The sequence below is a fragment of the Eretmochelys imbricata genome, chromosome 1 (assembly GCF_965152235.1).
Source record: "Eretmochelys imbricata isolate rEreImb1 chromosome 1, rEreImb1.hap1, whole genome shotgun sequence".
Taxonomy (NCBI): Eukaryota; Metazoa; Chordata; order Testudines; family Cheloniidae; genus Eretmochelys; species Eretmochelys imbricata.
Genome location: NC_135572.1, coordinates 124,707,847 through 124,731,775, shown reverse-complemented (window position 1 = coordinate 124,731,775; position 23,929 = coordinate 124,707,847). Strand labels below are relative to the sequence as shown.

Genomic DNA, 23,929 nt, shown 5'->3' with positions numbered 1-23,929 from the left:
GTCACTCGTTAGGGGTAGTTTAATTATGCCGGCAGGAGAGCTCTCTCCTGCTGGCATAAAGCGGCTACACAGGAGACGGCGCAGAAGCACAGCTACAACGGTACAGCTGCACTTCTGTAAGGTCTGTAGCGTAGACATAGCCTTAGACATTAGAGACATGACTGAGTAGGAAGAAGGGACTTGAGATACCTTGCTATAGATGACTAAGAGAACTCAGAACTCCTATACATAAAGGAATGGGATATGAAATTTCTTGCTTTGGTTTAGATATATTTCTAAACCCCACACATGGTTAATTCTGGAATTGGGTTTTTGTTTTGCTTTTTTATGCTGAAGAACCTTAAAGCACATATATTAAAAAAAAACCTCAGATTCAAACAGAAATGTCATTCTTAGTAAGGCATTCTTGGTAACCGTCAATACCTTAAGCACTAGGTTTACAGCTATTACCCTGAAAACTGGACACTTACGTGTAAGGTGTCTTAAGTTTTATTTTTACAATTATGCACAATCCTTACAGAAAGAAGTTCAGAACTGGAACATTTTTGCAACTCTTTTCCTTGTAATGTAGTACATATTAGAAGCAAGAGTAAGACCAAGAACAGGGTAGGCCCATTACTCAGTGATGAGGGAGAGACAACAGAAAACACAGCAACAGCCAAAAGTTTTAAGCGTCTTGTTTCACTTTTCACTAAAAAGGTTAGCAACGATGGGACAACTATAGTAGTTAACATTTGTTTAAATGGAGCAGGAACTACCCCTAAAATAGGTAAAAGAACACATTAAGAATTACTTAGACAAGCTAGATGGCTTCAAGTTAGCAGGGTCTGACAAAATACATCCTAGATTACTTAAATTTATTAATCTCTAAGGTGCCACAAGTACTCCTTTTCTTTTTGCAGATACAGACTAACACAGCTGCTACTCTGAAACCTAAAGAGCTCTGAGTTATTAGTGATTATCTTTAAGAACTTGTGTAGGACAGAAGAGATCCCAGAGGACTGTAAAGGGACAAATATAGTACCAGTCTATAAAAAGGGGAAATAAGAACAATACAGCTAGTTATACACCTATCAGGTTAACTTTGATACGCAGAAAGATAACTGAGTAAATAATCAATTCATACGCACCTAGAAGATAAGCTGATAAGTAACAGTCAACATGGATGTGTCAAGAACAAAATCACATCAACCCAACATAATATCCTTTGATGGGAAAACAAATGTTGTGGATAGGGGAGAAGCAGCAAATGTGATATTATCTTGACTTCTGTAAGACTTTTAACACAGTCTCACATGACTTTCTCATAGACCAACTAGGCAAGTATAGCCTAGATGAAGTAGGCAAATATAGCCTACGATAAAGTAGATGCACAACGAGTTGGAAAACCGTACTCAGAGTAGTTATCAAATTACTCAGAGTCAAGCCGAAAGGGCATATCAAGTGGGGTCCTCCAGGAATCTGACCTGGGTCTAGTTCTATTCAATACCTTCATAAATGATTTGGATAATAGCAGAGATTGCAGTTTGGAAACCACTGGCATCAAACCCAATATATTTCAAGGTTGCATATGCATTGCATCATGAAGCATGTATAATGATCCCCTTCTGTTTATGGCTTTGGCAAGAGCACACTGGAACAGACATTCAGATACCAAAGGTAATGCATACATATGGCTTCTAGTTTTTTAGGGGTTCTTATTAAAAATAATCCCCAAAATAATGAACTAATTTGAGTTTTATGTAGATGTCCAAAACTCAGAGTTTTTCAGGTGTCTCTCTTCATATATACTGTAATGCAGGGGTAGGCAACCTGTGGCACACGAGCTGATTTTCAGTGGCACTCACACTGCCCAGGTCCTGGCCACCGGTCCGGGGCTCTCTGCATTTTAACTTAATTTTAAATGAAGCTTCTTAAACATTTTAAAAACTTTACATACAACAACAGTTTAAGTATATATTATAGACTTATAGAAAGAGACCTTCTAAAAACGTTAAAATGTATTACTAGCACGCGAAACCTTAAATTAGAGTGAATAAATGAAGACTCGGCACACCACTTCTGAAAGGTTGCCAACCCCTGCTGTAATGAATAATCTCTTTGTAATGTTCCCTAGTGCACTTTAACATAATTCTGTTTCAAACATCACTACACTGAAGTGCACTAGAGAATCTTCAGTGCACACCAGCAGGGCCAAAAGGACCAATTGGGTAAATAGGCCCAATGGCCTGTGATGGGATGCGAGATGGGGTGGGATCTGAGTTACTACAGAGAATTCTCTCCTGGGTATCTGGCTGGTGAATCTTGCCCACATGCTCAAGGTTCAGCTGATCGCCATATTTGGGGTTGGGAAGGAATTTTCCTCCAGGGCAGATTGGAAGAGGCCCTAGGGGTTTTTTGCCTTCCTCTGCGGCATGGGGCACGGGTCACTTGCTGGAGGATTCTTTGCACCTTGAAGTCTTTAAACCATGATTTGAGGACTTCAAGAGCTCGGACATAGGGGAGAGGTTTATTGCAGGATTGGGTGGGTGAGATTTGGTGGCCTGCATTGTGCAGGAGGTCAGACTAGAGGATCATAATGGTCCCTTCTGACCTTAATATCTATGAATGCATAACACCTTAGAACTCTTTAGAGCTCACACTCTAAATACACATTAATGCTCAGTGTAGAAAAGCCTTTAGATACAAAAACACTGGAAATTGTTACTTTCTGTGTTCATTAAATAAACACAGCTTTCAATTGTTATTTTTTGTATCGGGGTGTTTTATTTGTATTCATCTTTTAAAAATGAAAATCAGACTCGCTATAACAGAACAATTGCATAAGTCGGGGAGCGTCTGTAGTAAAAAGTGTCTGGGGCAGAAGTGACTGACTTACAAGGGACGAGCCAAAGGAACAAAATATACATAAAACTTTACTGAGCAAAGAAAAGCATGTGGAGAAAGAGTTGACTGCATATTTTTAGGCTTCTAATACCAATGTAGTAGAGGAAGTAGGGTGCAAAGGACAGTGACTAAAGGTAATGTGTGAGATTAAAAAGCAAGAATTTAGGCTGAATATTAGTATAAAACTTCCTCTGAATAAGAGCTATTAGGCTATGTCCCCAAAGGAAGTGGTAGAAGCTACTGTTCCAAACATGCAAATAAAGACTGGACAAAGCCCTTCTATTTTTTTTAAAAATAAAAAAGGGTGCACTACATGAGCCAAGGCATCTTTTCCCATCTCTAATCTGCACTATTTTGAGTGCATATATTTGTGCACATTCATATACTTTTTAAGTGGACATCTTAAAATAAAAACCTAAAGTGTGAGAATATCTAAAATATGGTAGCAGATGTTATGCTGGTAATGCCATAGCTATGCTCTTCTCATACACTCTGCAGAAAGTCTCACGACCCCAGAACAAGCACAGGAGAGTCACAACCACTAAAAACAATCTCTCTGCTTTTTCATGGATCCCCAAACACTAAGTGCTACACTTGCAAGGGGGACTCAGGCACATGAATGCCTGAAAGAGCATTTAAGTCCAAAATGTAGGTGTCAGTGGCTTTCACAAAAACACCTGCTCAGTCACTTGCAAGGCTATGTGACAGAAGTCAATAGGCACTTAAGGGCAAGTATTCACTACCCGCCAGATCGGGGGGTAGTGACCTATCTATCGGGGATCGATTTAACACGTCTCATCTAGACGCGATAAAAATCGATCCCCAAACACGCTCCCCGTCGACTCCAGAACTCCAGCTCGTGAGAGGCGGAAGTGGAGTCAACGGGGGAGCAGCAGCAGTCAACGCGCCGCCGCCCTCACAGCCAGGTAAGTCGACCTAAGATACGCCGACTTCAGCTACACTATTCGCGTAGCTGAAGTTACGTATCTTAGGTCAACACCCTCTCTACCCCCCCAGCATAGACCAGGACTAAGTTTCGACTGGTAAAGTCCCTGAAGTGCCCATATTTTGGCAGGTGGGTAAGTGCAGAGTCACCTCAATCACCACATCACCCAGCAACTCTGCGTGTAAATCACACTTAAACCCCAGTAGAATTCACAAGCTAGATGTTACCCTACTTAACTTGCCTTTGGGGCCCAATCTGATAGATGTGCTCTGAGCATGCCTAAACCCGCATAAAAAAGGCCTGAGTTGGTGGCAATAGCCCCCCAAATAACTTTTAGCCAAGTTGTTGAGGCACTCACCTAGGATGTGGGAGACCCAGCTTCAGTTCCCCACCCCTCCTCCCTTACCTGATGCGGAGAAGAGATTTGAACTTAGACCTCCTACATTTTAAGAGGGTGCTCTAACCCCTGGACTAGAGAATCACTCTCACTGGGTCTCTGACCCAAGGCATATTTATATACAGTTCAACAGAAGAGATTGAGGGAGACCGGTTCACAAAATACCCTACAGCCAAGTGGTTAGGGCACTCTGGGTTTGTCTTCACTGTAACAGTTAGCTTGACTTACTCCTCTCGAGCTAACCTAGCTTCAACCCACATCCCCCCAATAAGATAGGTAGCTCCATTTGGACAGCACTTAACTCAATCTAGAGACGACGTATGGACCGGCTTCAGGTTTGGGACAAAACTTGAGTTATAGCTCAAGCTAACAATGTGATGAAGACAAGCCCTGAGAAGTGGGAGACAAGTTAAAATCCTCTTTTCACATTAGACAGAGGAGAGAACGAAACCCTGATCCCCCACATCCTGGGTAAGTGCCCTAACAACTAGGCTGAAGGTTGGGGGGGGGCCCCAAATACCTTCTTCTTGCAACAAATGTTTTAAGCGCCTGACTGCAGAAGAGAGTTGAGTGAATACCAAGTAGAGAAATGCACCTCCCTCTGACTGAGACTTGGGCACTTAACTCCCTTAGGCCATGCCCCTCTCCACAAGGCATTTTCTACTGGCTAGCTTAGGCAGCTCCTGCTCAGTGTGCTACCTGTTGTGAATCCCATTCTTAGACACTGAACTGTCCCCATGCATTGTATGGGGAGCCTAACTCAGTTAGGAACTCCACCAAGAGGCAGGGCATCTAAAGTTAGATTCTCCATTGCTTGAGTCCCTTCACGAAACTCGTCCTAACAATAAAGAGATTTCTATACTAAGAAGAAAATCTTTTACTTTCATACTATTAACAAGCAGAACACTGAGTAACAGACTGGCTGTCTTTCCACTCATTTAAAATGACCTAACTCAGCAAGTCAAGACAGTCACATGTATGCTTCCTCCTCCCCCCGCCCCATCACAATCTCCCATTAATCCACAGCAACTTCAGCTTCCCACACTGAGAACCTGCCCAATCCAGCAGCATCCCCCACCACTTCATCTCATCTTCAACTCATGAGGGTTGATCTCAACCTACTGAAATGGCTACTCATTCAACCTTTTCCTCACTAAACATTATTTCTTTTTTCTCAATATCAAAGTTCCATCCTTCCAACAGCACTCATTTGCTTCATGCGTGTGTGTCCTCAGTCCCCCCCCACACCAGAGCCTTGGAGGTTTTTCACTCTCAGTCCCTTCCTCCTAGCCCTCACCTCAGATTCAGCTGTCCACTCTTCCAACTTAGACTCCCCATTGTCCCTTTCTCCCACCAATTCCCATCCGCTGAACACCAACCCTGTCTCACTTGAGAAATTAATTTACCTGCTCCTGGTTTCTGTTCTCCCAATACCCGCAAAAAGTCTCAATCATACAAGCTTCCTCCACTACAAGTCTGTCCTCTCCTCTTTCAGTTCTGCCATCTTCCTGATCAACCAACACTGTCCCTTATCACTAACTATGACCACTTACCCTCTCCCTGCCCCACCATTAAAACCCTTCACCCCTCTCCAGGCAGGATATTGCCTCCTTCATATTGCCCCAATGCACAGAATACTGGAATACTCTTCCTAAGCTCACCTGCAAGGCCTCTGCCTTCTCTGCAATCAAGTCCCAGCTTAAGACCCACTTCTGCTGCAATGCCTACAGAAAAAGAAATGACCAGTTTAAGTAGTAGTTAGGAATAATTTATATAGCCTGTTTGAAGTATGGGGGTGAAGAGACTTTGCAAATGCAACCTTTTATTACCAAGATGTGATCAACTATCACCTTGACCAATATGTTGTGCCCTTCCCTGTGTTTAGGCTGTGAGCTCCTTAAGCAAGGGACCTACCCTCATTTTAGTGGGGAAAGCACTTAGCTTGCTGGAAGTGCTCTCAGTGACTGTCCACAATTGTAATTCCAGACATTTGAATATAAAAATCCCCACACTGCTAAAGTTTCCTCAGCGGTACTCTCCATAGAGCTCTATGAGCAAGATCCATTTTAAATATCTTGGCTATAGCTAAGACGCCCATCACCTTTTTATCTAAGCAAATCATGGGGCGGAGGGAGGAAATCAATGCCAACATGGAACTCCAATAAACTTGTTCTTTGAGACTTAATGATTACTTTAAAACAAAAACAAAAAAACCTTTCTACTAGTCCCATTTAGCTAATGATTCTGATATTCATTAGTTAATTACTATATTTGTTTCTGTGGTATTGTCAATCTTTTCTTCCTGGTCTCTCCTTTCTAAGATGCGAACAGTGGTCTCCAACCTTTTTACACACAAGATCACTTTTTGAATTTAAATGCAACACAGGATCTACCCTGCCCCGTCCGTTCCCTGAGGCCCTGCCCCACTCACTCCATCCTCCTTCCGTCACTCACTCTCCCCCACCCTCACTCACTTTCACCAGGCAAGGGCAGGGGGTTGGGCTGCAGGAGGGGGTGGGGGCTCTGGCCTGGGGCCAAGGGGTTCAGAGTGTGGGAGGGGGCTGAGCCTAGGGCAAGGAGTTTGGGCGCAGGAGGGGGCTCCGGACTGGGGCAGAGTGTTGGGCTCCAGGAGGGAACTCAGGGCTGGGATGTGCGCTCCCACTGGGCAACAAAAGTGGGGCTAAGGCAGGCTCCCTGCCTGCCCTGGCCCCACTATACTCCCAGAAGCGGCTATCACACCCCCCACAGGAAAAGGGCTGCACCTGGCTCCATGCGCCGCCCCTCTCTGCAGGCACTGCCCCCACAGTGCCCACTGGCCGCAGTTCCCCGTTCCTAGCCAATAGGAGCTATGGGGACAGTGTTTGCAAGCAGGAACAGTGCACGGAGACTCCTGCCCCTGCCCTACCCCTCCCAGGCCTCAGGGGCATGCAGACCGCTTCCAGGAGCGGCACGGAGCCAGGGAGCCTGCCTTAGCCCCACTGTGCCGCCAGACTTTTTGCAGCCCAAGATCACGATTGATGGGCAGAGGCTCCAGGATCGACCCATTGGTGACCACTGCCTTAGAACAGCTCCACAAACAACGACATCACCACCACCAGCTCACCTTAAGGAGGCTGCCCCTCCATACCAACAATTTAGTCAGTATTCAACAGGAGGTTAGGCAACCCCACAGGAGAAGAGAGAGTAGGGAAGAGAGGAAAAAAGGTCCGTTTTAAACACCAGTGATTTATCATGAAGAAAACACAAAATTATGTCTGACAGGTGCTAAAACTACTCAGTTCATCACTTTTTAAGAAGTAACTGCCCCTTATCTGCATTCAAAGACCCACTGGCCCAGTTATGATTTTCAGCATTAGCACTTATGACCTGTGCACTATCTTTATCCACAGAAGAAACCCCTGATATTTACCCAGAAGTCAGAAAAAAAAAGAGACTTTTCCATTTTGGCCTCAACATAAGGTGTTGAAGACAATCAAGAAGGTAATAATTCTGGAAGTAGAAGACAGAGTGCCCACACACAGTAAACTAGACTTAAATAGCCTCACCTCTGTGGCTACACATTTCATGGCAGTACCCAGAAAATAATTCTTCCTTAAAGTTTTGAATGGTCAGTGTCCCTTACTACTATGAAAGGGAAGCCTCATCTAACATAATACTCCCTTCGGGCCGTGCCGCGCCGCACCTCAGTCTGACAGAATTAACATGGAGTTCTAAGAAACAAGTAGTGAAATCTTGGCACCACTGAAGTTAACAGGAGTTTTGCTACTGACTTCAAGGGGTTCAAGATTTTTGCAAAGGCAATCTAATGACATCGCTAGCACCTAGCAGAAATCTAAAGATACCAGTGAGTTTGCTTTTTGAGATGTGCTTAGCTTTGCTGTATCCCAGGCAAAGACTTAAGATCGAGTTAGGATATAAAAGCCTTTGTTTATAGAGGTCAACTCTAGTAGGAAGGAGTATTATGAAGAATAAAATTATGACTTTCAGTAACAGTCTAAAAACTTCAAGGTCTTCATGGTCTCCCTCCATTAGCTTAAAAAAGTTACGAGAACAGTTTTGAGAGACTGACATAAAGCAAACATCTTAAAGCAAGCACAGTTTCCACTGGAGTTCAGCAAGGATTAAAGTAGAAATGTAATTGAACACACAAGTCATACCCTACCTCAACACAGGAGATAGTAGCATCAACTCTGAGAACTAAAGTACATAATGTCTCCCCTCAAAAAGCAAGAAACAGCACTAACATAACAATTAAGAGGTCATTTATGTTTACTGTAAGAGCCATGTTCAAGAGAAATTGTACACCCATTGAAATTACAAGAGAGAAGCTTTGTACCATATCTTCCATGCTATTATAAACCAGAGCTCACTGATATCTGAAAACTTGGCATTCAAAAAAAACAGATGACATTAAAAGTGAAGATTTATTCTGAAAAGTGATCACGGTACATAAAAAAGCACGTTAAGATATCTATTCACTGGGTATTGTGGTATTGTACCCACTTATTTTAGTGACAAAAATTAGCTCTCACTGTTCTGCTCTTGATAGCCCTGCAAAGCCAACAGCAATGTAAGAAACAGAGCTGAATTCTGCTCTCTAGTGAACTATCACCATAGCTAAATTCAAAATTCTGATCAGTTACATCTATGCTAACCAATTAAAGGAAAAAAAAAAGAGGTTGCACAGGTGTCATTGACAGCATTATATGAGTATAATAAGGTGGCCCAGATACCCCCTTAGGGCACAGTTAGACCTGAAGAAACTTATTACTGATGACAATGCCTGATACAGAAGCCAGTTTGACTTTCACATCCCAGTCACAGCAGGATAGGCTGAGAGTAAAGCCATTTCTATATTAAAAAATGTACACCAGTGTAACTAAGTTGATTTAGCTACATCAGTCCAAACCCTTAGACAGACTTGAGGCTGTACAAGTTCTTCTAAAACCAATTTAGCTTATACCATTTTCTCCTTTTGTACAGTTCTTCCAAAGAGCAAGAAAACATTTTACAAAATAGAAAAATTAAAAACCACAAAACCTAATAAAAAGGCATCTGGGAAGAAGTATAGTATCTGAAGCTGATTTTAAACAATTTGGAAATTAACTAGACCTCAAGTTGATATGGTCCCTTTGAGTTTTTATTTTACTAATTCTGGTTTTGCTGTTACAGGAAATCACTCAAAGCCACACACAGCTGTAAATGCCAATCAAAAATTAGTAAAAAAGAGTATGACAGAATGATCTAGTAGGAAGGTTAATTACAACTATACAGATGTATATATAAATGTGTACACACACAAGTTTGTGACAATTGAAAAGCAAAACAGAGTAACCACCTACTTATATGGAAGCAGAATTATGCTCTACATCTTTTATATTTATCATCTGAAGTGCGTTCTCAAAAAAAAAAAATACAGCACAGTCAGTGAGAACGTTTCTTCTCTCCCACCAACAGAAGTTGGTCCAATAAAGATTGCCTCACCACCTTGTCTTTTATATGATTTCCATGCATGCTAACACGAACAGCAACTTTCAGTAGATGGTACCATATACCCCACATAAATGTCTGCCAGGAAATTATACCACTAACTGACAATCTTCTACCTGACCTAAAGCATTTCCATTAAGTCCATCCAAAAAAGAGCTGACAGGTGCTGGAATGTTTGCAGGCTTATTACGAACAAAACCTGGAAGAACGAACTTGCTGGAGTATAGCTTTGCAGTAAAGATAAATCAGACCCAGATGATTTACACGGTCCCTGAGCAAATTGTTTGGCAGTGCCAAAAAAGGGGGGGGAGGGGGAAGAAGAGGTGACTTTCTGGGATCATTATAAAATGATCTGGAAAATCAGCATCAAGATGTTAGAAGGTAAAAAACACCAAATGGAAGAACCGTAAGCATCAAATGCAGGGTTGGAAAGGTAAATAGGACATAAAAGACAACACGTTCAAGCTGTTTTTAAATACCTTTGACATTTGATTTATCCTATTCCCCCCACTCCCATCTCAGTTCAAGAATGCAGCAAGCCTTGGAAAGAGATGAGAAAATTGTAATGATAATTTAATCACTTTTTAAGGCGGTGAAATAGTACCTTCAAAAGCAGTTAGATGCCCAGGCAGTCTGGTTGATGCTCTGTTGGCAGCCTTTTAAAAAACTTCAGAACTCAGCCATCCTGTTTTCCATGATCTGACTTCCATAGTTTTCTGCCATTTTTTGGCCACAATCTGACACTACCTTATTCACAAACCAGATTTAGGTTAGAAATATGGATATTCAGTTGTAAACTCTATAGGAAAAAGGCATAAACTAAGGATTAGGTCCACAAATTATGTTTTTACCTCTTCCTCCTGTGCTGGCTCAACCCATGAGCTTTATATTTGGTAAATCATATTGGCTAAACACAAATATTCCATAGTTTCTCTGAATAGTTTTATTTTATCTGTGTGTGGCCCATTTCTGTTTAATTAGATCGAAGCCAGATTTCCACTGAGAATGCAAGAGTAGCATCATCAACATCCATCCATCTAATCCCTTGGAAACCTCTTTCAACTGCCATTGTAAATTCAGTGTCTCTAGACAGCCTTGTTGTGTAAAATGCTGTATTTTGATTCAAGTCTCTCTCATGCTCGGGGCAAATTTCAATACACTTATTTTAGCTGGATGAAAATAGAGAATTTCCCAGAGACTTTGACAAAATATCACTGGGAAGCTACTTTAAAGCCTTTTTAAGACACCAATCAGGTGTTTCATTAATGAAAGTACTGGAAATTTAAAAAAATCATTTGCATTGTGTTTTAGAGTTACTATGTCTACTTCTTTATAAGGTTTAAGTAAGCACGCTGAACACCCATATGTCAGAATTTTAGGATGACTTCAAAGAAATTCTCATCTTTCATTTTATTTTTGTTGCCCAAGTAGATGGAAAAAGGCCAACCAAAAATTGTAAAGAAAAGTATCTTCAGCAATTTGGACACAATATTCTGCCATTTTTTCCCCACATACAAGAATCAACAGCATTAAGCAAGAATGCATCTACTCCGTGAATGTATGCTTGTAGCCATTATTAGATCACTCACGTTTTTCCAACCATTTAGTATTAATATCACTGTTGGTTTTTTCAGTTCTTCTTTCAATTTGATTCACTTTTACCATATTTAGATGTGAAACAGAGTTCAAATTTGTCTAATGTAGTACATGCAGGGCAAGGTGCTTCACTTGCCTCTTTACAATGCTCATTTCATGCTACACTAAAGGTGATTATGATGTTAGCATAAGTTAAGATTGCAACTTCATTATCAAATTCAAGTATCCGTCTTTTAAATGATAATCACCAGTTTGATCTTTGCCATTTATTTGAGAGAGAAACAGACTGCTTTTGAACAAAGCTGGATGTCGAAGAGCTGCTGGAATGTCCAAAACAGTGGCTTAAATTATGACAGCATAATAGCAATGCTGACCAAGCCATCAAAAGTCTCATTTGACGGTTCAAGCTCCAGTGTTCTGCTCTTCCTGTCCAACAGTGAAATTTTAATTCAGTGGCACATTTGCTCTCTAAGAATCCAGAAAAACTGATTTTCTGCACTTCTTGAGCATAGATGGTTAAAAAAAATTTTCTCTGACTGATTTCCCAGAGCCTGAAAGCCCTGGCAGCTGCTGAGTAAAACTGACAATTTCAAGCAAGTGGTCAGGGTCCAAGGAGCAGATTTGTTTTGGAAACTCCATGTTCCAGGGGGAAACCCATCCTCTCCCCCTCCCCCACCCCACCCAGGATTTCCAGTTCACAGGGCTTAAAAATATTGGATTCATTTTGACTGGAACAAAACCAAAATTTCAAACCCACAATTTCCCACAATCCAGTAATCCTGCATTGTGACTAGCTCTGCTCTTGAGATGACCACAAATTTCACCTATCTGGTTATTTATCAATGTTTACATTTCCTTTTAGCATTATCATTTGTTTTCATTACTTCACTCCATTCAGTCATTTGAGGGAAAGGAGCCTCTCTGTGTTTCTCCCCTCCTTGGTGCTGCAGATGTAGAAGATCTATGCTCAACTCTTTTTTCATCTTCCATCTTGGAGCCGCCTCCTCAATGAATAGGTCCTGTGCCTGCCTCTGTTGTTCCTTAGTGCTCTCCTAAGGAGCCACAAAATGAAATTTACATTCTGCTGAAGCGGAAAGCACATGCCCAGGAAACTTTTCTTTTGTGATCAGGCCCAAATCTGGATGGGATTTCTCCATACTAAGTCACCATAATGTGTGATTGATTCCAAGTGGACTTATTTTGATATTACGGTATCAAAGGTAAATTAATGCTAGAATGATATTAAAAAGAAAAATAAGAAACAGGCTGTTAAAGGAGAATAAAAGTCACAAATGATCCCACCAAAGACTGGTAATGCTTTTCCTTATCAGGAGTATACGCCTTTCTGGTTCATCATCACTTTTGTATGTTGTCATTTGAAATCTGGAAAGAACTGGTGTGAAACAATGGTGGGAGGATGGGGGGAAAGAGAGGCACGAGAAAATATTGCCATTTATTTTGCAATATACGCTAGGTGGTGTGTACATCAAATATTTGGTGTACTGGAACAATAAATTGCTTACAATTTACATTACCCCATTTACATTTGAAACCTGTCAAATCATTTAAAAGTTAACTTGTGAATATTTTCATGAATGAAAGCCCTAAATTCAGTTCATTATGATCTGTGAGAGAGATCTATTCAGTCAATCCCCCTAATTTTTGAACAAAGCATTATTAGTCTGGAAGTTTGTAACAGAGACACTGTATTCATTATTTTCATGTTTCAAAAGTTTCCATCACTCAGTCAGGGAGATGAAACAATACCACATGACCAAACACTTACTACAAACAACAAGGAACTGAACATTTCATGAACAACCCATACATCTAAGATTCTTCCTTGAAATTTGTTGAATACTTACAAATAGCTAACATATTCCAAAACAACAAAATTAGTTTGTGAACTTGCTAAACAAAGAAAGAGTTAAATTCATAATTAATACTCAATTAGTTACTTATAACCAATGCTTCTGTTATAGCCTTTAGTTATATTTGTATAGTTATACACCAATCCCTCTCTCTGAGACAGAAGAATAAAATACAAATTATGTATCAAGCATTAACAGTTTTAGCAGCCAGGAGTGCATGTATGAGCCGTATTTTGAGTCTCTCCTTGCCGTTAGGATTAAAGCATAAGGAGGCATTTGCAATGGCATATGCAATGTTCAGTCTCCAGTTTGACAAACAAGCAGACCTCAGTAATACAGTGTTAAGAAGACAAACAATGTACTTAGAGAATGAAAACAACCCTAAAGTTTTCAAACAAAGTTTAACAAGCTGTGACACACACACAGCAGTATCTAATCTGGGAGCAATTTGTAAAAAATTGCACTACCATTAATTTATCACCCTACCTTCTGCAAATACTACAAACAGGCCAACTTGCTGCCAGTTCAAGCTTCACAGCCATGTGAATAGTCCAAGTTCTCCTCCATTGTCTATATTAAACAATAACTTGTAGGAAAGCTCTACAAAGGCTCAAGCATTCAGCACGTCTAAGATAATGTGTCCCAATGCCGTTCCAATACCAAAACTGTTAGTCTCCTACTAACTGAAATGTAGATCTCTGTAATACTGTAAGCTCAACTTCTCAGAAGAGAGGGGAGATTTGAAATTCAGTGAAATATGAAAAAGTGAACAGCTCAAAAAAAAAAAAGAGGGGATTGGTTAGTAATTACAGACATACAGGGGTGAAAAAATGCAATCCTGAGGTTCGACTTCTCTCCATAGAAGTCAATACCTGGCTGTGACATTACACACTTAAGCCCTCCTGCAAGATGTTATCTTACAGTTAATCTCAAAAGGACAATACAGAACAATATTAACAACATATTGATGGGGAGGGGGGGTGTTGTATTTCACATCTGCAGCTGTACCCAGGAGACAGCACAAAGAGCAAGGTTATTTTAGAATAACGTTAAGTGATCAGTTGCATTTAGGTGGCTACATATTCTTGGACCAAGATTTTTAAAACAGGAGCCTAAAGTGGCGCTGTTAAATCTATATTTATGCAGCCAAATAAATTACCCAATTTTCAAGAGCGACAAGTACCCCACAGCTCCCGTTAACCTCAAGAAGCCTCATTCTTGCCTCATGCATTCTCCACAGACCTATATTCTGTCAGTTCTGAGTGCAAAATGTTATACATCAGCTTTTGAAAAAAAACAGTCATCTGTTAGCTTTCATTACATAAACAGAAACATCCCTGATGAGGGATGCTATTAACTTGGTAGTTTCCAAGTTTTAAACAGCGTACGCTCAAAATTTTGTTTACAACTCCAACTTCATTATGTTTCAAACACTAAAACAAAAACTATTTTAAACTTGAGACATCAAAGAGATACACCAAACATAAAATTCTAGAATGGAGTCATTCTTCTCTTTAAAAATTCCAAAAGTATTGAAATTATTCACCTATAACTGTCCAGAAACCTAAATCTTTACCACAAGAGTAAGTGGTAAATTTGGCTATGATCACCATTTGCTTTGGTCAGCAGCAGAGTGACTAAAATCCCACTTTAAGATGCAATGCACATTTAGCTATAGACTTGGTAAGGACATCTTCATAATTTAAGATAGATGCATAGTAAGAACTTACCAACCTGCCCTAACCGGCTCTTTAAAGTATCCTTCATAAACATATATGATATTTTAAACAAAGTTTCTTTGTTTTAAGTAGCAAACTAACATCTGATTATACACAGGCACACGCATGTAACAAACCAGCTTAATTCAGAGCCCCACAAAGTCACTTGTCTAGGCCCCAGGCAAATAACTTACCTTCAAACAAGAGTGTAGAAGAGATACACTGTTTGTTATTTTTGTTTGACCTGTACCAGTTTTCATCCAAAGATCACTAAATGTGTTCTACAGAAGGGAGTAAGAACTATTATCTGTATCCTAGAGATATAAAGAAAAGTTGTACCCTTCAGCAAGTCATATACAATGAGTTAACTGTATAGGTGGGACTAGAACCCAAGCCTCCAGACAGCACGATCCCGTGGGCATGAAGTTTTCAAAGATTCTTTAGATATAGTTTAGATATCTTACCTACAGAAATACTGTGAGTTTTAAACAGACATCTTGTTTTAGATCTCATATTTATTATTCTTTTAAATCAACAGAACACATTAAAATTAGGTCTCATAACCACATGGCTGCTATCATGCCAACAAGGGATTTAACTTATAGGAAAATGCAAATGTAAAACCAAAGCTAATGGTAGGGGCCTCAGGGGCAGTAATAGGATCTCAAACTACTTTTAACTCATTTTTTAAATTGACTCGATTTCAAGTTGACTGTATCCCTTTTATAATATAGGCACTAAGGATAGAACTTACAAGGGGAACTTAGGCATCAATGACATTCACAAAAAATGATTGCTCTGCTGCTTCCTAACCGTGTAGAAACCTAAAGTCCGCACCAGTAAAGCCCCTACAGTGCCTACATTTTGACAGCTGGCCATGTGCAAATCCAGCTCAGTCATGACATTGCCCACCAACTTGGCGCCTAAATCACATCCACCTACGCCCCAGTGGGATTCTCAAACAAGGCATTCCACACCTATTTTGCCTTGCGGCTGAATTCACGAGACAAGTTCTGAGCGCCCCTAAACCTATAAAACAGATGCAAGAAGTGGCGGTCGTGCCACCCCTTCATTCCCAGAAACCTTTAGCACAATGGTTAGAGTACCCACCAAGAACTTGGGAGACCAGGGTTCAATCCCCACTGTGCCTGATGCAGAGCTGGGTCTTGAATTTGGGTTATCTACCTCCCAGAATAGTGCCCTAACCACTGGACTATGGGGTATTTGGGAGCAGGTCTCAATCTCTCCCATTGAAGCCACAACCATAAATATTTTAAAGAACTGCTAAGAGCAAAATGCACTCAACATTCTCCACAAGAGTAGAAGTTCAGCAATAAAGAACAGCAGCTATGTTTTGAAAAAGTTTAGAGTAAGTTACAGGTAAACTGCTATTTTTTAAAATGGCAAGACTTAAGATAAAAAACATATAGCCTAGTAAAAAGTTTATAATTTAAATTTTACCTTATTACAACAACAAGGATGACAAACTCGGAGATGCCAAGAAATGAGACACAAACTTTCTGGTTTCTCTGTCTGAGTGAGTTCACAAGCAACAGGTAGAAAGGGAAAGAGGGTTTAACCCCAATCCTGCCCAGGGGTCCCCTGAAGCTGACACTTATACTCACAAAAGATTCTACTGATTTTAATTGATCTGGCAATAAGTTTTGACACCACTACAGGCGTTCATGTGTCATCTCCTTTGCAAATCTTTGCTTCAGGTACCTGTTATCTTACTCGCTCACTCTAGAAAGAAAACAAGGAAAACAGCTGCTCAGATTTCTCACAATCTTAAGGAAGCAGTTTTTGTAAAGGTGACCTAAAAAAACAAAGGGGGAGAAGAAAGGTTATAGCTTTTTTGGTGATTTATAGTCCACACAAAAACGGAAAAAGATTTTCCCACCTCAGCAAAAGTTTGGTTCCCCCTGCTTTCCTTAAGCTTTAAAAATATAAGGCATGTCATGTCTAGTCTGACTGGAAGTCAGAAGTTCACACAAAAAAAGACCCAAATCATTTTATAGCACACCCTACTGTGAAATGATTTTTTTTAAATCAACTCACTTGAAAACTCATTTTTCTACTAGAACAGCCTTTCAATATCACTTACTTTAAAAAAAGAGAGTTTTGTGATTTCCAGTTCATAATTTTTTAATGGTCTTCCGGGCAGTCCTAAGAGCATGCTCAGATCTTCCCGTTCTTCTCTGTGCACATGCCCAGGCCCCCCAGCATTTTAGCTTAATCAGAGCTGAAACTGAAAATATCCTCATGTATTGTTCGGGAATAGTAGATGCAATTGAGCTCCCCCCAAAACAGGGTATCATAGGTGTGTCACTCACATGATGTAAGAAGTGCAACTGATCAACAAAACAGTGAATCTTGTCATACACAAACTGTTGTCAAATGCATGAAGAAAAACTAAAAAGAACAGCTCTCTAATCTCTGCCAGTTATAACAACATTAGGTGTTACTTATAGCAATAGTAGATACAAAATTTTCATATGGGAATGACATTTTCAACTGGATGGGTGTCTTTTCAATTATAGGACTGTCAACCAAAACAGTTGTCTCCCTTCCCCCACGTATATCAATAAATGGAAAGCAGGATAAATGCAGATTTAAAAAAAAAACAAAAACAAAAACAAAAAAACCACACCCTAGATCTTAAATTGTTTAGTCCAAAGTATCATTTGACTAAATTTAAAGCTCACGATCACCTAGAAAGATGCTTTCACCCCAAGTTCTGAATCATGTATAGTTAACCTTTTTCACAACACCACAAATGTTTGATTCACAGAAATTAAGTTTTAAAGGAAGTGCATATTTAAATAATAAGAAAATGGAAGATTAAATATCTCTAGCTGCACCACAATAATTTTAACCCTCTTCCATGGCTTGTCATACAATATAATTGATCTGTAAGCATTTATTATTTGTATTACAGTAACACCTACTCATTGTGTTGGGAGCTCTGCAAGTGTAAAATAAGGCAGGCATGTCTCAAAGAGCATGACAACATTAACTAAATACAATATGAAGGGTACTGAAAGGTGTTTTCTGGAACGGCAGCAATAGAAACTTCCAATTTCCAATTCCAGCGGTAATGTGACATTTATCAGAGGGGTAGCCGTGTTAGTCTGTATCCACAAAAACAATGGTGGCACCTTAAAGACTAACAGATTTATTTGGACATAAGCTTTCGTGGGTAAAAAACCCACTTCTTCAGATGCATGGAGTGAAAGTTACAGATGCAGGCAAAAAACGTGACATTTGGCACTCTGTTGGATTCTCCATTGTAAAGTAATGATACTACTTACCTGTGTCGCACTATGCTATGATCACTTTTAACACTGTTTACATGTAAAGTTAATGCAAGGATGTATTATTTTAGCTATTAAACTACTATCTAATAAGAACTTTTTAAAGCTAAAAGATCAAGTATTTCAGATTCATGAAAAATCTGATTTACCTGCACTCATCAAGTGAGAAATACTAGGAAGCCATTAAGACAACTCTTCCACATAAGCTACATACTTTTCAGTCTGACTTCATTCCTCGGGGCAGAATATGTCCTCATTTATTCCAAAGGCAATACTTATTTTGCATACTAGGCTAACCTCCCACCACACCCAAATGCACTCTTTCATGATTAAGCAGACTCGTGCAGAAACTAACAAGTCTTCACATCTATCTGCAGTGAACAAAGAACATTTCAGCATGGACTTCTCTTATTAGGCATATGCGCAGAGCATAGCGGAACAAGGCCCTGATCAGGTCTTTTGGCATTACCACAGTATTTATAGTTTAAGTGCCAAGAGAGCATAATAAAAAAAAATAAATAAGTGCATACTGACCCGGTGAGCCCATCCCCAAGTCACCTTTGCTTTCAGCTTGATTAGCACAAGGGGCTCATCTACAAAATTACATTTTCTTGCTGGGAGGGAGGGTAAGTATTTATTTCTTACACCCACTAATCAATTTAATCTACATCAAAATAAGCCACTCTAACCGAAATAACTGCGTCCCCACAGGGTTTTGCACGGGTTTAACTAAAATCAGTTTTAAAAGATCACAATGCTACTTAAACTGGTGCAACTTTCTTGAACTGACAAGGCCTAAAGTAGCAGCACCCCTGCCTGGGAGAGCCTTAATTCCGCACACAATGCGGGAGCCGAGAGGCAGAGAGAGAGAGAGGGGCCGGGAGCGACCAAAAGGACGCTCGCAGCTCGTGCACTTGTTACTGCCCCTTTGTCGACACACGTGGGGGCCGAAAGGGAGAGAAAAGATCTGCGAGGAGCTGCCAAGCGAGTCACCCCCAGCCCCGGGCTCACCCCACAGTATCCGGCTCCCACCGACCGACCCACCCACCCCGATGCTGCGTCTCCGCCGCCGCCGCCGCCACCAGGCGCGGCAGCTTTCACCCCGGTCGCTGGCGCCCCAAGTGCTGCCGGAGGTCCCGGGCCGGGGCCAGTGCCCCGGAGCCGCCTGGGGAGACGAGCCCCGCTGCTGCCCCGGGCCCCGCCGGGAGAGGGAGCCGCGCGGCCCCCGCGGCCCTGGCGCCAAACGCCCCGCGCCGCCTCCACGAGGCTCCCGCCCGCAGGGCCCCGCTCACCTTCTGGCCGCGCCAGCGTCCCCCGGCGTGTGCGGCCGCAGCGGCTCCCCGGCGCTCAGGGCCGCTCCCCGCCGCTCATCGCCCTCCCCGGCCGGGGCGTCTCCGCTGCTGCCGCCGCCCTCCCCGGCCGTGCGCCCGCGCCTAGGCCCCGGCCGCCCCGCTCATGCCGGCCCCGCGGCTCGCTGCTGGCGCTGGCTCTGGCAGACGGCGGCGGGGGAGGCCGCACACAGGAGCCCTATTGTACCAGGGCCGCCGCGGCGCCAGGCCCCGCCCCTTCCCGGCCCGGCCGGCGCGTCCCGCCGCCGCCGCTGCGCAGAGCGGCCTCCCTCCCCGGCGCGCCCGGGCCCCCTCGCCGCCCCTTGGCCCCGGCCCGTGGGGGGGATCGGGTCCTAAAAGCCACCCGGGGGACGGAGGGTGCCCCCTCGGCGCCTCCCACCCTCGGCTGCTGGGCTGTGCCACAAGGGCGGAGGCTGCTCGGCTCCATCCCCCGCCCCAGCGAGAGCGCACAAGGGCCGCCCTTGAGCAAGGGAGCAGGTGGCCGAAGGGGAAGCCGCAGCAGCGGCGGGGGCTGGCTCAGGCCCGGCGGACACACACCGCCCAGCCCGGCGAGAGGCGCGAGTCGGGCTGGGGCCTGCCAGCCTCGGGCCTGCAGAAAGCCGCTGCTGGGCTGCTTTTAACCGTCCTTGGGCACCTGGGCCCTGCTCCGGCACCCACTGAAGCGCATAACATCCCCCTGAACTTCATGGGGTTACTCTCATGTGGAAGCGTTTGTGGGAGCGTAGCTTTGCCACGTCAGAAAGTGGTTGTTTTTAACTAGTGCCATCTCAGAGCACTTTAATTCTCAGTACTTGGCATGTATGAATGATATTTGCCATCTTTACCAAGTGGTGGCATGCCACTATGGCTGCCACTGCCCTGTCTGAAAGAAGCATGCCTCAATAGACCTTTGTGCAAAATACAGGATGCCCTCGTTGACACCCAAAACCTGAACAAAACAGAAAACAAACCCAATTCAAATAAAACTAACCAAAACAAATGAGAATTACATCATGCCCTGAACTTTCGCAGACCATCAAACCACCACACTGGCACATTTTATCTTAAAAAAAAAAAGTGGGGGGGGATCTCAATCTGATTTCACCTACCTCAATGGATGTAAGGTAAGGGGTGCTTTTCATAAGTGGGCCCCTGAAACTTCAGAACTTTAAGAATAAGAGTCAGCACTCTGAATTGAACCCAGAAATTAATAGGAAACAAGTTCAGAGAGTTGGTCTGATTTTAAGTACATATTATTAGTTACATTTCCATGTGATAAATTCCAGCTTAGAATAAGACACAATATCTGTCTCAAAGAATTTACACTCTAAGGTGCTGATCTTGCAGATAGATACGGGAATAACTTTATGCAAATGAGTAAATGGGGCTACTTGTACAGTTACTGATAAAAGTGCAAGATTAGGGCCTAAATTTACAATCTCCAGCCCACCATACTTTCAAAATAGACAGCTGCACGCTGCACCTGTATCAAAGTATAGATTGGTCTTTTAAGTGACAAAAAAGCAATGGATAGCCACATGTAAAGCCTGGCCAGTGACCAGCTTTAGGTTTTACCTATTTTGACCTACTTCAAATTAAAAGCCCTCATCCATTGCTCTGAGAAACATTACAGTAAAATATGCAATTGAAACAAAGGATGGTAAAAATTGCTATGGGTCACCACTGTTAACTGAGAATCAAAGAGCAGTGATGGCTCCACTAGGCCATCAGATAGCAAATGTTTGGGGCAAAAGATCAACAAAATACCTTCAATAATAAGTGCAGAGTCCACCACGGATAATTCCTTATGCCAAGTATCAGTTATGTCATAGGTGTGTTTTATTTGCCTCCAAACCTGTCTATCTTAGGTACTTATGTAGCTTCCATCACCCATAGTGTGTGAGTACTTCACAGTCCCTAATGGATATATCCTCACACCATCCTGTGAGGTAGGGATGGGAGGCTAAGTTCACCCAAGGTCATGCAGGAAGTCTGTAGCAGAGCAGGGAACTGAATCTCAGTCTCCCATGTGCTAGGCTAGAACACTAAATGCTAGCAGTGGTTTTCAAACTTTAGCAACCCCAGGACCCCCATTTTGATTTAAAATTTTTTACAGACCTCCAAATACCCCCAATCAGCCCCAGGCCCTGCCCCCACTCCACCCCTTCCCCCAAGGCTCCCTGCCACCTCTTCCTGGCCCTGCTCCACCCTTGCCCCTCCTCTTCCCTGCCTCTTTCCATCCTCTCCCCCAAGCATGCCCCATCCCTGCTCCTTCCCCTCCCTCCCAGCGCCTCCGGCACACCACTGAACAGCCGTTCCACAGCATGCAGCAGGCACTGGGAGGGTGAGAGAGGAGTTGATCAGCATGGCCAGTTGCCCTGGACATGATTCCACGCCCTCTTGCTCCCAGCACCTTGTGCACGCTGCTGCACAGCTGTTCCTCAGCATGCAGGAGATGCTGGGAGGGAGGGGGAGGAGTTGATCAGCGGGGCCCACGGACCCCAGTTTGAGAAATGCTGTGCTAGACCATCCTTTCTCTCGGCTAGCCACTAGGAAGATAGTGAAGCTGTATAATATAGATAGAATGAGAAGGGGATGAAGAGCATGACTGCACCCCAGAAAGTCTCACAATCTTCCACAAGGACTTTATGTACACATGAACAAGAGGGATGGCAAAACAGAACCTTTACTTAACTTTTGTATAGCAAAGGATATATTTTTAATAAAAGATTTGATTAGACAGAAACCACATTAAAATGGTGATGATAACTATGTGGTCATTTTTTTCATGTATCAATGATCACCTCATTCTGTATTCTGTCCATTATTGTATGTTTCCCAAAACAAATGCTAGCATGTCATACCTCTTTAGACACCAACAACTTTGAATAAAATGCCAAGAACATTTTTTCCTTCTGTCCCATCACTTGCAGAATTTCCTACAGCAAATTACAATGGCCTGGGGATCAGGATGGGCAATATTTATTGCTAGACTAGTGACAAGTTTAGGGTTCAAGATCTAGAGGCTTAACGGATAGAATTAGCTTTAGGGGACAATATAAGGGATTTTAGCCCCAGTTGGTTCCTCAGGTATTAGACCTTAAAAATCACATTATGTCAGTTAAATATGGACATGCTAATTCCGATCATTTTTCAGGCCCACATAGTTGGATTTATAGTATTTAGAGAGCCAGTCATAGGTGCTGGAACTGGGGGTGCTGCTGCACCTCCTGGCTTGAAGTGGTTTCCATTATATACAGGGTTTACAGTGTGGTTCAATGGCTCTCAGCACCCCCACTATACAAATTGTTCCACCACCCCTGGAGCCAGTCTTTCCAGAGGATGAATGTGACAAATAATACTAATTCACATTTTAAAAACAAACATTTCTATGATAAATTTTCAGTGAACTTTGTTGTATATACAGCATAGCAGGCTGAGGCCACAGGAGACAATTGACATGGGAAATATGAGGACACAAAGTCAATGGGACTACACAGTTCAATAACTGCTTTCCAGTGTGAGCCAGGATTTCATAATCTGGTCCTATATATACAATCTATACTATGGAAGAAAGAATTACAATAACATTCTCAGTCTGTTCCTAGGAAATACAACAAGATAAACAAATGTAAAGCAGATATTGTGTTGTTCTTTTCAGAGATGTCAAAGCAGTTTCCAAGTTTTAGGCTGACAGGATGAACTATAGATGCTCCAAACATCTAGAGAACATGAGGAATTTGCAGGCCCAGATGTTAACATGCCAATAAAATATAGCACAAACACTGAAAATCATCCCTAGGGAAGAACACTCTGGAAACTGAAAACAGAAAAGAGATGGGCAGGATAAAATGTATATAGGTATACCATACTAGGTCTGAAATGAGTAATTATTCAGCTGTATAGATTAGGCTCCACACAGTATATTAAACCAATAACAAGGTAACATTAAAATAATATTTAACATCTGAGAAATAAGGTCATTCAGAGTTTAGCATGAATGGAACTGGGGAAAGGATGTATAATCTGGAAGCCTGAAAGTATTTCAGTGAACAATTTTGGGAAGCAGGGGGACATTTTCTACCAACTCTACAGTCTGTGTCACAGGTGATCAGGCACCTGTGAGGTACAAATGTCACAGGATCAGTCACCTGAACTGAGAACAGAAATTCATAAATATTATGCCAAAGCTCAACATACCCCCTTACTTCAAGAGCATTAATTCCAATTCTGAACACTGCCAAAATTCTTCATTCACTGGTAAGAGTTGATGCAGTTGGTGGAACCTTAACGCAAACTCAGTAATTATTAGTGCATGATTTTCTGGCATACTGGGAGGACACATCAAGTAGGGTCCTGCAGGGATACCTCCAGAGTTTGGCA

The 23,929-nt window shown here is 42.2% G+C and overlaps 1 protein-coding gene across 3 annotated transcripts in view; it reads right to left on the bottom strand.

Moving 5' to 3' along the window:
* JADE3 (jade family PHD finger 3) overlaps positions 1–19,652 on the bottom strand; it is an 83,710-nt gene extending 64,058 nt beyond the window's left edge. The window contains exons 1-2 of one of the 3 annotated variants that reach the window (XM_077815029.1): positions 19,511–19,597; positions 5,891–5,953 (exon numbers count right to left, since the gene is read on the bottom strand). The gene's annotated coding sequence lies outside the window, so the exon portion shown is untranslated. Of the gene's footprint in view, positions 1–5,890; positions 5,954–19,510 lie in introns of all 3 variants that reach the window. The other 2 variants (XM_077815048.1, XM_077815038.1) reach the window with 2 other exon arrangements.
* Between the last annotated feature and the right edge of the window lie 4,277 nt (positions 19,653–23,929).